Raw genomic sequence first — 14820 nt, 5'->3', positions numbered from 1 at the left:
AAGAAATATAGCAACGAAATTACCTGATACGCAGGATCTTCAAATATATCAAAAACTTCTCCCATTCATTTGGTGGCATGTCTAGGAATGGATTTTGACACATATCTGTTACACTAGTTAACTTCTGATAGTGTGCATAACATCCACCTTTATACTTTTAAAATGCATTGGACATCAGCTCATCAACTATTAGTCGATCATCTCGTTAGCCAAAATTAAGTTCAAACTCATCATTGAAATAATTATAAATTATTAATCTAAATACAAACTAATTATAAATTAAGTAATAAGTTATACTTAATTATTTTCTAATTAACTTATTATTAGACAATAATTTTTACTGTAGTCTTTCACATCTTATAAAACTTTAGTTTAGGAGGATGTAGCTATCGGTGTATATGTAAGAGTGGCACTAACATAAGAAGCAAGCCAAACTGTCAAATCTCCAGAGTCACCAGCATGATCATCGGGAACATCAACTTTAATTTTTTTCACTTTCCTTACTTTCTTTATGCAGACACCTCTAATAGCACCTCGACTTTAGCGACAACTTGCAACAACTATATAGTAATTAAAGCATATAATATAAAAAAAAAAATTATTTTTAAAACATTATTACTTAAATCATCATATAAAATCAAGTTTTCATATAACATATATTGTTCTGAGTCTAATGATGTTGGCCCACCATTCATAGCAACCAAACCAATTGGGGAGTCGATAATGAATGAAGATGGCACACGAGTTGATTTGCATTTGAGAGACATATATATGTTTTAAACTGTAATAAATTATTATTCATAAAAATGTTATTATATTTATAACAATGATACTTACACAGAGACATCTATTATTTACTATCAACTTTGTTGGACTAGTCACCCTCATCCTCATTAGACACTTCAATTGACTCATGTTCAAATGAACTATTACATCAAAAAATGAAGGTGGATCCAAATTCTCCAATTTGTATAATATCACTACAATTTAAGCTTCCATCTTTACTAATACATGAACTTTTAATATTTTACTGTAAATATTTCTGAAAAATTCCTCTAATTTTGTCAGAGCTGCATGAACATCTAGAGTAAACTTTTCACGCACACCAACTGGCAACAAACTCTGTAAAAATATATGACATTTGTGACTTTAAACCAGTTATCTTCCAATCATGGGTTTGCACACATCTTGATATGTTTGAAGTATAGCTATCATATAATTTGATTGTCATGAACCATTCACAGAATTTTTTTCTCTCATCATTTGACAATATATACCTATACCAAGCTAATGATCCATTATCTTATAAATACAACTCTCTTCTTATCCCCAACTCCCTTACATCTTTATGACAGTTCAATGTATCTTTTGTCTTTCATTCTATTGACATCAGAGTGTCCAATATATTTTTGCTTATATTTTTCATAATGTGCATAAAATCTAGATTATGGTGCAGTTTCAAGGTAGACTAATATGAAAACTCAAAGAATATGCACTTTTTTTTTTCTTTTTTGTCTAATTCAACTATACTGCTTGTTGTTTCTTACGAGCTCTTGCTTCTTTCCCAAATCTATTTTTTGAAACGTCCATTAATTGTGTGATAATATCTAGCCCAAACAACTCTAAAGGTGACGACCTATGCTCAACCTTTCTATTAAACATCATTCTATTTGAACGCCATCAATTCGAATGGTTTATAACTCTGTTCGAACGTAAAAGTACCATTTGAATGTTATAGCAACTATTCTTGCCAGATTTATTTATAACTTCTCACCGAAAAATTCGTTTGAATGATTAAATATAGCATTCGAACATGATCTTACTTTCTCTAGGCACAATTGTTATACATTCCTGCCATGACTATTATTTGAACAGTCATGTCATCATTCAAACATGAATTAAAATACTGTTCCAACTTGTATGAGAATGTTCGAATAGTATAGCAACTATTCCTGCCAGATTTATTTATAACTTCCTATCAAAATATTAGTTTGAATGATTAAATATCTCGTTTTAACAGTTTCGACCTTTTCCCATCACAATTGGCTACACTATCCCGTCATGATTATTATTTGAACAATCATGTAACCATTCAAACGTGAATTAGAATATTGTTTGCACGTGTTTGTGAATGTTCGAATGGTTTTTTTAGATGCTATATTTCACCTCATAAAGTCTAGTTTGAACACATATTTATATGTTTGAATGAAGCTAAAACCGCTTCCATATTTTGAGACGAAATTTAATTTTTGTTCCAAATAAGTATTTTTAGGGATGAAATATAATTCGTCTTTAAAAATCATATTTCTTGTAGTGAAGATAGCTGGGGTGACTGGCCAATGACCATGGAGCACCTTGATTTTGAAATTATTTTTTTGAATTTGTTTTGTCTAATATTATTACAAAAAATTAATAAACATTATATGTATGAGAAATACTTAAGCTACAAATAGATCTTACAGAAATAAATTCACAAATTGAGATTATTTAATTAATGTGGTACACAAAAAATAACTTTTTTGTGTTGCCTAAAATTGTTGCAAAATGCTTGATCAGCATCATAATTACTTTTTAGCGTCACTTACGAATCAACGCTACATGGTCGGTAATACCAATTTCAAAAAACTTTTCCGTTGAAATGAAATGTCATCGCAAAAATGTGGACATTTATAGTGAAATTAGTTGACACCAATGGAGAATAGGAGCAATGCAAAAGATATTTTAAACGGTAAGAAAAGCCCAATTTGCAGTGATCTATATCAATACAAATAGTCTCAATGTTGTTGCAAAAAAAATCAACCATGGTTAACTATTGCCCATAGAATTTTTTTTGAAAATTTTTTCTTGTCGAAAAAAGTTATTTATAATACGTTTTTTGGTCACAATTATTTTACGCAACGATTATATCTCCCTAAAAAATATGTTCCATCGTGATGGTTGAACAAATTTGATTTGATCATAAATACTTATTTACATTTATCACGATTGATGTAAATAAGTATTTGTGACAAAAAATTTATTTCCAACAAACATATAGCGCCAGAAATAGTATGTTACATACTAAAAAAAATAGTATTGAAAAAGAACACATTAAAACAATACACATCTTACATTAAATTACAATCCATAAAGAAATTACACAAAGTACTTGCTTTATATTTTAAGCAATTACATTATATTAAAATCCATAAAAGCAATTATATACATTATATTTCAATCCATAAACCAATTACATTATATTCTTAAGTGTGCAACTTTAGACCTCTCAAGACATCAAAGTACAAAACCTGTAAGCACGTATTATCAAGTATAGCATACTAGTAGAAATCTTTGTATCGGGTTTCTACAAAAATATTCGATGTCATGAAATGAAAGGGGAAAGATAGGAAACATGTATATGAAATGTTCATCTAAACTTAGGAAGCATAAAACACTTAATAGTATAAATATATATGTATACATGATGTTAGACTAAAAACTAACAAAAAATCTCATTTGCATATAATCCATGCACAAGTGATTTTATTTTCTCATTTTTCTCTTCAAAGTTATACTTTTACAAAGATGATGATCCAATTCTACATAAACTCATATAAACATGAAGGAGCAGTTCCTTGACTACATAGGCAACAAATTGATGAAAGAGAGTAGAGAGAAACAATTAAAACAGTTGGCATATTCATGTAGTGCCAACATGTTTGCATTTATGAATCTATTCTTGGTTTTTAAGAGCAAATCAGCCAACAAGGAAAAGCATTTTGTTTTCTGGATGTGGAGGAATAGTAGGGAGGCATAACAACTTGTAGCAGCAACATCTTGTCCCTTTCCTTAGGCCAAGGAGTCAAGCATGTGCTGTCAACATAGAGTTCTATTAGTTGCGGTTGATTTAACCTACTAGATGGTATCAATCTTTATCACTAGCGCAAATGCATACAACTATAAGTACATGATTCTATGACTAATGCTATGGTCTCTTCATGGACTAGGGATTGCTTTTAGCATGTGGACAAGTATTTGTTGGAACATATTTAATTACTCACCAAAAAACATTACACATGATCGTCATTCATTATAGTTTAGCTTGCATGAGTGTGCTAGTGTTGATTATTTTCTATTAATAATTCTCTAGATTGTCGTCTGATCATGACACAATTTTGAGAATTTAATTTGATGCAAGACTTGGTTTTGCTATAGTCAGATAGAAAAAAGTACAAGAAACTTAAAATTACACTCGAGACTTGGCTTTGCTATACTCGAGACTTGAGGTGATCATTGCAACCGATTATGCAAAAAATACAATTAGTATTTTGAAGAAAACTATCAAAAGGTTTTTAACCTAGCATAACACACTTCACAAACTACACAACCATCTCATCACTTCACAAAGTACAACCATATCACAAACTTCACATTAGTTTCATCATTTCACATTCACAGTTCACAACACAGAGCACAATGAATATTAGTCATATGAATATTATTTTTTTTAATGAATTATTATAGAAAATAAGATGAAGATAATAGCTAGTTTTTTTTTTCTAAATAATATTATATAGGAATAATAACAATATTTTTAAATCTAAAAAGAAACATGAAAACTGGTTTTTATGAGTTATTGTGTATAGAGTGCTCGCATCAAGGTGAGCAAAAACATCTCATATTGCGGCAAGCAAAGAGTATTTGCAATCCAGGGCAAGCACCCTGACTAGTAATAATACTCTTCCTAAGGCAAGCACTGCAGGAGAAGTGTGTAGCTTGCCCCCAAGAAAGAGAAAATGATGCCCAAAGTGAGCAAAGAGTGCTCGTACCAGATGAGTAATGAGTGCTCACAACCCGAAAGAGAAGACATTTAGGATTTAGGAGAGCAAAAGTGCTTGCATATAGGCCTACATCTTTGAACAATTAACATGATAGGCACTCTGCACACCCCATCACAGGTGAGCAATGAAGCTCATCTCAAGCAAGGGTTATTTTTTTCTTCTGGTCAGTTATCCTGAGTAGTTTATTGTTTAGACTAGCCTTAGGGTTATTTTCTAGCTTTGTTTGATCATCTTAAGCAGTGTTTTGCCTGGATTGGCCTTGTTCAATGATCTTCGTGAGCAAGAGTTATTTTCTTTCATTGATAAGTTATCTCGAATAGTGTTTTGATCAAACTAGCATGCTCAGTGATTCCAAGCAAGGCTGATTTTCTTACTTTGCTTAGTTATCCCTAGTAGTGTCTTGGCCGGACTAACCTTGATGGTGATCCTGAGTAAGGTTGTTCTCTTGCGTTGCTTGGTTATCTAGAGCCATATGTTAGTTGAATTGAACTTATTTGGTGATTCTGAGCAAGAGTTATTTTCTTGCACTGCTCAGTAATACTAATCATTGTGTCAGCCATACTAGCTTTGCTCGATAATTTCGAGTAAGGCTAGTTTTCTTGCACTGCTTATGGAGTAAAGTAAGAAAATAAACATTGTTTGAGATCACCAAGCATTACCAGTCCAGTCAACACACTGCTTGGGATCATTCAACAAAGAAAGAAAAATAAGCCTAGTTTAGTCAACACACTACTTAGGATCATTGAGCATGTCAATTTGATCCAAATATTACTTGGGATAACTGAAAAGTCCAAGAATATAACTTCGGCTTGGGCAAGGTTAGTTCGGTAAACATTGCTTGTGATAAATGAGTAGAGCAACAAAATAATTTGAGAGAGAAGAAATTTATGCCCAAGGTGAGCATAAATGCTAGCACCCGAAACGATCAAAGACTGGTTGCCTGAGGGTGAGCAACACCATCTCACATCGAGTGAGAGAAGAGTGCTCACGACTCAGGCCTAGCACCTTGAAGAGCAATTGCACTAGCCCTAAGGCGAGCATTTGTCAAATACACATGTTGACCCAACAACAACATCCTAATGATAAAGATTTCAAAGGCTTTTTCACCACTGGAGTTGTTTTTCCAATATTGTGTCAAAGTTTTAGAGTTCAATGAGAAATAGATACAACTAGACCTAGTGGTACTTGTGTGGCAGACGTGGTGTTGTCATCATCCATAAAGACTAAGAAACTCACACTCATACTAGAAAAAAAAAATAAAAAATAAAAAAGAGGAAAGGCAAACAATGGATTTGTTTCAAATACAAAGACCAATTTGAGATTCTATGGAGAGGAAAATGTCTCATAATTGAGAGAGCTAAGAATTTTATGGAATGAAATAAAAACAGAGGAAGAAGAGAAGCATCATATAGAGAATAGTAGAAGAGACGATTTTGGACAGAAAAGTAAAAAGTAGTGTAAAGGCACTAAAAAGAAGGCACTGAGGTCCTTGAACATAGGGCTAGCAAAATGACCAATAAGAGCCTCAAAGGCACATTTCCTATTGCACAACTAATAATATTTTAGACAAAAGAATATGTTTTTTCACATTCGACAAAGATAATCATGCAATTTCAAATCCACAGTCAAAGGGATACCATCAGACAAAGCAAACACAGGCACGCATTAATCATAGGGATATCAAAGCTTCTCCCTAAAACTTCAAGGGTAAAAATGTAATATAGTCATCCAACACAAATTATTATTTATAAACGAATGAAAACTTTTATAACAGAGGTAGATATGAAAAAGCAACATTGCTAACTCGAATAATTTTTTTGATTTTGGGGTAAGATCAATCAAAACTTTTTCCATAAAATAATCAATTTAAAAAAGTAATTCGATTAAGAAAAATAAATTATAAATTGTTAAGTAGCCCTGCAATGCCTACTCAACGGGTCCGCATAAAGAATAAATCCAGATTGTGCTTTAATTTTGTAAGAAAGGGCACCCATAGTGGGCACCCCTTCCGCTTCTCTTGGGGGTTATGGAGTGGCTCTTAAGCTTTCAAAATAGAAAAATCTCCCTCTCAAAGAATTCTTTCTAGTCCCGACATTTAGGTTGTGGAATATGTGGGTGTTGCTTTGATATTATCATGTAGCACACTCCACCATCGATATGTGAAGATTGGATGAAGAACGATGACAAAGAATCCGTGGAACAACTGCACTAGATTCAAGATATTTCTGACGAGATAATATTGCTTCCGCTGTGTACTTTGATATAGTATTTCTAACAAATTCGATGCACAATCAAGCTAGAACAAATAACAAACATCATGTACGTATATATAGTTGAATCCATCATTTTGAACTTACCTCTGTTTATAAGTTCGTTAATTACGTCCAATCATATTTGTTGTTTCAAAGATGAACCAAGGCTTGGCTTCTTTTAAATTAGGCAGCCGCTTAGCCAAACTCAAACTCATTTGTTTTTATAGGGTCCACATGAGTTCATTTAACCAACCGAAAGGGTAATTAACAATCAAGAGGACTTGCCCCATAGCCTTTTTTTATAAGAGATCCCATTCTATTTTCTCATCATTCATACTTGGTCTCCTTAAAAATGGTTACATTCTTAATTTGATCTCTATTTAGAGGAATGGGATGTATAAGTAAAGATAAGACGTGGTCCTTATTGTCACAGTCTTGAACCCCATGCCCATCTCCGTGTTGGTATGTGCATTGGGCCATTCTCGCGAGATTCATAATGACTTCAAGGTACATTTTAGAGAAGGGAGAGTTTGAAATTCGTTCTTCATTCATCTTCTTCCATGTTGCACTAATAAGAGGGCTTATGTATTCACGAGCATCTTCTTCACTAGCGCCAGTCTCCTTCATGTAACATTGGATTGATTTAGAAACATCGCCTCTCTTTAACTCGTCCTGTATAACAAAACATATAATATGAGAGACAGAGAGAGAGTTACAATGTTTACATATAAGCATGAAGACAAGATTTTTATAAAGGAGTCGATATAACTGATCTAGATAATCTATGTTGACTCCAAAGTAGTTGAAAAAAAAAAGGGAAGAAAGAACCCATGAAATATTAAGTTCACGGTGATTAGGTGGCCGACAAGTCGATCGAAAAGAACATAATAGATGACTTAAGCTGTACATGCAATTTGCAGGACTTTATTAGATCAGATGGACAATTTGCACATAGCAAATGGTTGGCAATTAAGGACATAAGTGAACTCTTTTGTTCTTTTAGAAAAAGTCTTTGGTGGCGGCCACGAATTAGCCAAATTAGTTGTTATTTTAGGAAATACAAAATCTTGGGAGGAGACCACCTCAACTCCAAGAAATCAAGTCTTTTGCAGCTGCCAAAGACTCATGAAGTCTATGTATATTTTTCTGTGAAGAATTCAAAGCCACTAAATAAACTCATAATTAAGATAGTGTGGTACTTTTCATACCTTAGAGGTTCCAAGATCATCTGCAAGCCTTAGGATCATTGAAGACCAGCGGATTATGTTCGGGTACTCTTCCAAGCAGTCCAAGGCTTCTTCAGTCATTGGATTTGTGACAAAAATATAAGCATGCACTAGTGCGACAGGTGCTGCAATTGAGATCCATGCATTCTCGAGATATTCTTGAAGGCTTGTATATCCATTGTAGTCATTGTTTTTAAAATCGTACTATACTGGCCGGTATGGCCGGTATATTCCGTACCGGCCACCGGACCGGTACAGAAATTCTACATATTTCGTACCGGTTCAAATACCGACCGTACCGGCCGGTACCGGCCGATATTTCGGTCTCGATTTTTTTTTTCATTTTTCAAACTACAAATTCATTTTTTTACCCTCAATTTAGACTAAACTATTTATAATTTATATAGATATATGCATTTATGTATAATTTATTTATATATAAATTATTATTTTGAAATATAATTAATATATATATTTATATTTATAATTTATTTATATATCGACTATTCCGAAACGGTACACGAAACGGTACCGGTACCGAAATATTTCATTCTAGTGCCTTGACCGGTATGGTATTCAAAACATTGATTGTAGTATCACTTTGCTTCTAATAAAAAAGATCTGCATGAATCTACCAACTAAAACATTTTACAATGGAACAATATTGAATTAGATCGAGAGGATAATACATCACATATTGTAGAAGTAAAATCGTTTGAAGAATATAATCATGAATTTAGATCAAGTCAATTCAGGTACCACTTTTTTGAGACATCCAATGATGTCCAATCCTTGTTCCTTAAGGGCGTCAAATGCCATTTCATTGGTGGAATTGTGGAGAACAAGGAAATAAATCTTCATGTAATATGGGAGTCCATCCGTTGCATTTGTGTCCCATCTGCAGCACATAGAATACATTTATTGATTGATCAGTCATATGCCAAAGATAACCATATATTAATTAGCACAAATCGTACATGGTGCCATTAGTATGTATGAACCTCTCAACAGCATTCGTGAATAGCTCAAGTTTGTCTAAAGAGCCATATATATCATAAACATCATCTATTGTTGTCATCAGTGCGATCACCTTTGTCAGCATTCTCCTGCAATATCCAAACTAAGGCTCACTGCCATTCCAACTGTCCATAAGAAATTCTCCATCAACCTATCCCTTGCAAAGGTCAACTTTTCTCCCATGCCAGTGCTCTTCCACCACCTTAATATATAGGAACCGAAAAAGGCTGATCAGTTTTAGAATTATAGCAAGGTGTTTTCTTAATCTTTCAAATAAATATATATTTACCTTGATGCTTGTTTTAGATCTTCTTGATGGGCTGCTTGTACCATATTGAAGTCCAATTCTGCAAACTCTAGCAAGAGAGGATTCATGCCTTCTTTGTCCCTATATACATCAATAAACCGGCCACTTTGTTTCCAACCTTGGCATTCTCCAATGAAGTGGAAGCTCTAAGGCATGGCTTACTTTTGCAGAAAGTTTTTCATCTTTGCTTTGCTTCACTCAGTCTTTCAGATGTTTCGTTGCGAACTCCCTTGCTTCCTCCAAGATGGTTTCACCTTCTATCAAAAGGAATGAGGCTTCATATAAACACAGCAATCCCTTAGTATCGTCACAAAGGCATGTCTTGAAGTTCCCCTTTTCATTCTTGAAAGTATTGAAAATGTCTGCAACAAAAAAAACTCACCAGTAATTAATATAACATATATATGGGTCATGCTTCCCACGTTTACTTATTTTTTCAACATTACTGTAAACAATATTGTTAACTTGTTTACCTTGAGACACATTATGTCCATTTTTTCTTAAGAGTCTAAATCTAAGAGCTATGGCGTATAAACTCTCATTCTTGCACATATGATCACCACCATGATTAGCACTGTATATACTTTCCAATATGTTCTCTATCTCGTCCTCAAAATGGTAAGATAATCCAAGTCTTTGTCAGATATCAATCAGCTCCAGTTATTCTAAAGGATTCACTACTGTGTACAACATCCTTCTCATGACTTCTCCCTTCATCTTATGAACCTGTCTGGTGCATGTGTCTCCCTGGAAACTCAATTTCTTTTGATTAATTCATGAGCACCAATAAATCCAAGACTTGTTACAAACGCTAGCTACCAGGAACATTTAATAGGGAAAAAACCAATTACAAAACGTATACCTCATATTCCCTTCTCAATGATTGAATGTAATCATAGTGCCAAATGGGCGGTTGGTAATTTGCCGATCTCGGAACAATATTAGGTTGGCTTGATATTTCGTTGATGGCCTTGCATTAAAAATGATACCCTGCCAATACTTTTGGATGTTAAGAGTGAGATGGGAAGTTTAGATGGGAGGAAACTGGTGAATTGTAAGTAGGAAGTGAAGAAAGAAGATGAAGATCCATGGAGCAATGCCTAATGTAGTTAAGCCCCAGTGTACGGTTTTTAAGGTTGAATAGATTTCTTGGGATCATGTTTGATGATCATAAGCTTCAAATATCTGTATTTATATATGAGGTTTGGCTTGAGATCATCATGTCGAGTTGTTATCCAGCTCGTTATTAAACTATGATAACAGATTTGGATGATATTGTAGAGATGTAAGATGTGACACACCAACAATGATGGCTTTCATACATACTGACCCAAAAAAGAAAAAGAAAAAGAAAAAGGTAGCTTACATACTTTGACCAGGAGAAAATAATTATATCAATAAAGATCAGTAGAAGCAAGTTCCTTCTCAAATAAAAAGGTGTCGGTGTCCTAACTAAGTAAATACGACAATTTGACCAAAAAAAGTGGCTACTCTTATTATTTAATTAGACTTTACTTACTTTTCTTTTAAGTAAATAGTATTCAAAGCCATGCAAGGAAACCCCAACAACCACTTCAATTAATTAAGATATATTACAATGCAAGAAAATGACTGGATCAACTACATATCGATGGTACCTTTTAATAAATCATTGGCCATTTCAGCGAAGATGGACACCAATTAAAAGTCTTCCGATGTTAACGAAAATTGAGGTAATTGGTAATTGGCCAGATCGATTAGACACAATAAGTACTAGTACTCTTCTAGTTGATGAGGCGGGTGCATATATAGTAATTTTGGGTGGATACGCTTAGATGTTGATCTCCTCGATCCACCTTCCAAAGAAAACACATGTATAATATAGTTCTAAAAAAATATGAAAATGAAACTATAAGTATCCTCCCACGTGAGCTAATAATATTTGGGGAAAACTCTCATTTCCTCGTCCCATCCGATTCTTTATTTTAGGGTTTGAATTTACGCTTGATACAACCATTCTTCATCTATGGGGAACTAGATAGGGAACCACTATACATCCTCTTTTCTATTTTTAATTATTTTCAAGTGTCCCTCTCTCTCTTCCCCTTCTACGGCTTCGATGTCCCTCACGCCTTGAACAACTATGTCTCTCTTGCACTCTACAATCCATACCATCTCCTTTGCCATATTTCATGAAATAGGTAAAGTTTTCTTGAACAAATAGCACACAAATCTCACGATTTTGGTTTCATCTCTCACAAACTCACATACATAGTCTCTGTCTCTCATGCCGTCAGCTCTGAGAGAAATTTTGTTGTCCATTTTATTTATGCTCTACCAATTTAGGTCTTTGTAACTCCATTGTTGAATGTTGAGATTGATCTCGAAAACCCTAGCCCACAGACCAAAATGGTTTCTGTGTATGCTTCTCTAGGGTTTCTATAATGGCAATTTTTGTATACGTTTTGGATTTTTTTTTGTAAAATCAATGACCCAATTTTGGTTGTTTGATTTGTGTTTTGTGAAATTGATGTGTTCCGCTATTCAATCTACTTTTTCCATTTCAGTGTGCTACGGATTTTGCATGCCCCTTTGTTTCACTATTAGTGATGAATCCATACAGATTTTGGTTCTTTTTTATTTATGTTTTGTGAAATTTATGAGTTCTGCTATTTAATCTACCTTTGCCATTTCATTGAGCTACAAAGTTGGCATGCTGCTTTTTTTCATTGGGGTTGAGCATTCCATATAGGTTCACTACTTGTTTGATTTGTGTTTTTTGAAATTTATGCCTTATGCTATTCAATCTAGTTTTGCCATTTCATTGTGCCTTTCTGTTGACATGCTTATGCTTTATTTCACTGTTAGTGAGCAACCCATACAGATTCACTGCTTGTTTGATATTTGTTTAGTGAAATTGTGAAACTTCTACTATTCATCTAGCTTTGCCATTTCAATATGCCTAGAATTTGATATAGTGGATGCTATGTTTCACTGTCTATGACCAACCCATACAGATTCACTACTTCCTTTCCTTTCTTTTTTGTGAAACTTATGTCATTAATTGAATCGAGCTTGCCATTTGATTTTTGTGAAGAATTTCACATGTAACTCTAATGTGCTTTTTTTACTGCCAATTACCTTTCCTTAGACATTGTACTGCTTGTTTGATTTTTCTCTTTAATTGTTGTGTAATTTATTCAATCTAGGTTGCTATTTCATTCTGTGTAATTTAAGATACTCACTGTCGTAATTAAAATCAATGAGCTTGCCATTTTCGAGGAACTACTTCTGAAATTCATGTTTTGTTAAATTTCTTGGGTTTATTCAATCTAGCTTTACATGTATGATTCTATCAACATTTTCACATGCTAAGGTACTTGGATTTTCACATGAAAGTATTTTCTGTTTGGATAAATGTTATGTTTGCTTGCCATTTTTTTTAATACTTTTTGTAACTTTTTCTACTTTTAGAATACAAAATCGTGGGCAACCTGACACTTTGTTTTTTTGGGCAACTTGACACTTTGTTTTTTGTTTGGGCAACTGACACTTTGTTTTGCTCTCCTATCGCTATGTTGGTTGGCTTCACCAATTGTTAGCTTTCTGGTTCCTGCTGTTGATTCCTTATTTGCTTATTCTCACTATCATTACTGTGTTCTTTACAGTTTTAATTATTTACTTCAATGAGATTATCGTTGGGGTTGTATCTGTAATTAGGCTGTGATGATAGTTAGGTTGTGGTTAGGCTGTGATGATGGTTAAATTGAATATGATAAATGTGTAAAATCACAACTTTTGTAAAATGTGTGAAATAGTTGTTCGTGTCATTCAATATGATCACGCCGAATATACTTACGATGTTGGTTATTGTGACAATGAGTCGATGTTGATCTGCCATCATCATTAAGAGCAACCTCCAACTCATTTTCAAAGGATAAGTATAGCAGCAATTTACGAAAGAACGAATGTGCCATTTTTTAATCAATGGAAAATGAGGTTGAAATGAAATTTCTTTGAAGATGAAATGAGATTTAGGTTGCTGAAGATGTGAATGGAAGCAATGGAAGTCCTCTTATTTATACATGAAAAGGAAACCGTTTGAAAAAATATGGGAATTAGAAAAAAGTTCAAAAAATATTACTGTTACATATAGGATAAAAAATATTACCGTTATACAAAGGATAAAAATATTACTGTATACGTAGACAAAATGTGTTACTATTGAAAAAAATATAAAAAATGTTATCGTTGGAAGTCGTAGAAGAAGTGTTACTGTTGGACAAATGACAAAAAATATAATCGTTGCATTTGTACAGAAGATGTGTTATCGTTAGATAAAAGACCAAAAATATTATCATTATATATGAATCAAAATGTTATTAACAGAGAAAGGATAAAAAATATTACCATTACATCTCGAACAAAATCATAATCTTCATTTTTATTTATCCGTCACAAATACCATTGTCTTAGAAAATGTAAATATTTAAAAAATCTATATATATTATTTTTAATACTTAATAATAACAAACTATTATTGTAGTCGAGAAAAAAATCGAATTTCTTTTCTCAAAATTAGGTTGAAGGTGATAGTTGAAAATACATGGAAAAAGATAAAAGAGTTAGTAGTTAAGTTTAGAAATAGAAATGAGAGAAAAAAGTATTAAATAAAGAAGAAATAAATATTATTTTAATATAATAGAGAAATGATAGGGAATTAGATGTAAAAGGCCTTTGAAATATAAGGAAAATTTAAGATAAAATTTTAGGAAGTGTGGATTTTAACCAAATTATAGGAAACTTATAGGAAAGCAGATGCTGATGCTCTTAGATTGATGAAATTGCAAATCGGGAGTGAAGCTAATTAGGGGATCAAAAGAGCCTTTTAACTCATACGTAGTTTTCGCCGTTTTTGTTCTTCTTTGTACATTTTTATTAGGGTAGATGAGCGGATTATCTTTCTCCGAATTGCAGATAATTGGAATAGCTACAAACTTTTAAAAAAATCAGAACATATTTATCTTTCTTACTATTATTATTATTATTAAAAGTTGCTTACCCAACTAAAAAAAATAAGAGAAAAATCAATAGGAAAAATATAATTATAAGTATAATTATGTACTAATCTGTGTATTAATGTGATGTGATTAGTCAAAAAGTAAATTTTATTAAAAATAATATTAATTTAAATTTTAAGTATGAATGAATCAGTATTA

At 32.9% G+C, this 14820-nt stretch overlaps 1 pseudogene; it reads right to left on the bottom strand.

Moving 5' to 3' along the window:
- Positions 1-7399: 7399 nt before the first annotated feature.
- Positions 7400-11788, bottom strand: LOC122312559 (annotated as a pseudogene).
- Positions 11789-14820: the final 3032 nt, after the last annotated feature.

This window comes from Carya illinoinensis, chromosome 6, assembly GCF_018687715.1.
Source record: "Carya illinoinensis cultivar Pawnee chromosome 6, C.illinoinensisPawnee_v1, whole genome shotgun sequence".
Classification (NCBI taxonomy): Eukaryota; Viridiplantae; Streptophyta; class Magnoliopsida; order Fagales; family Juglandaceae; genus Carya; species Carya illinoinensis.
The sequence above is the reverse complement of the archived record's forward strand: the minus strand, read 5'-3'. Positions and strand labels throughout refer to the sequence as shown.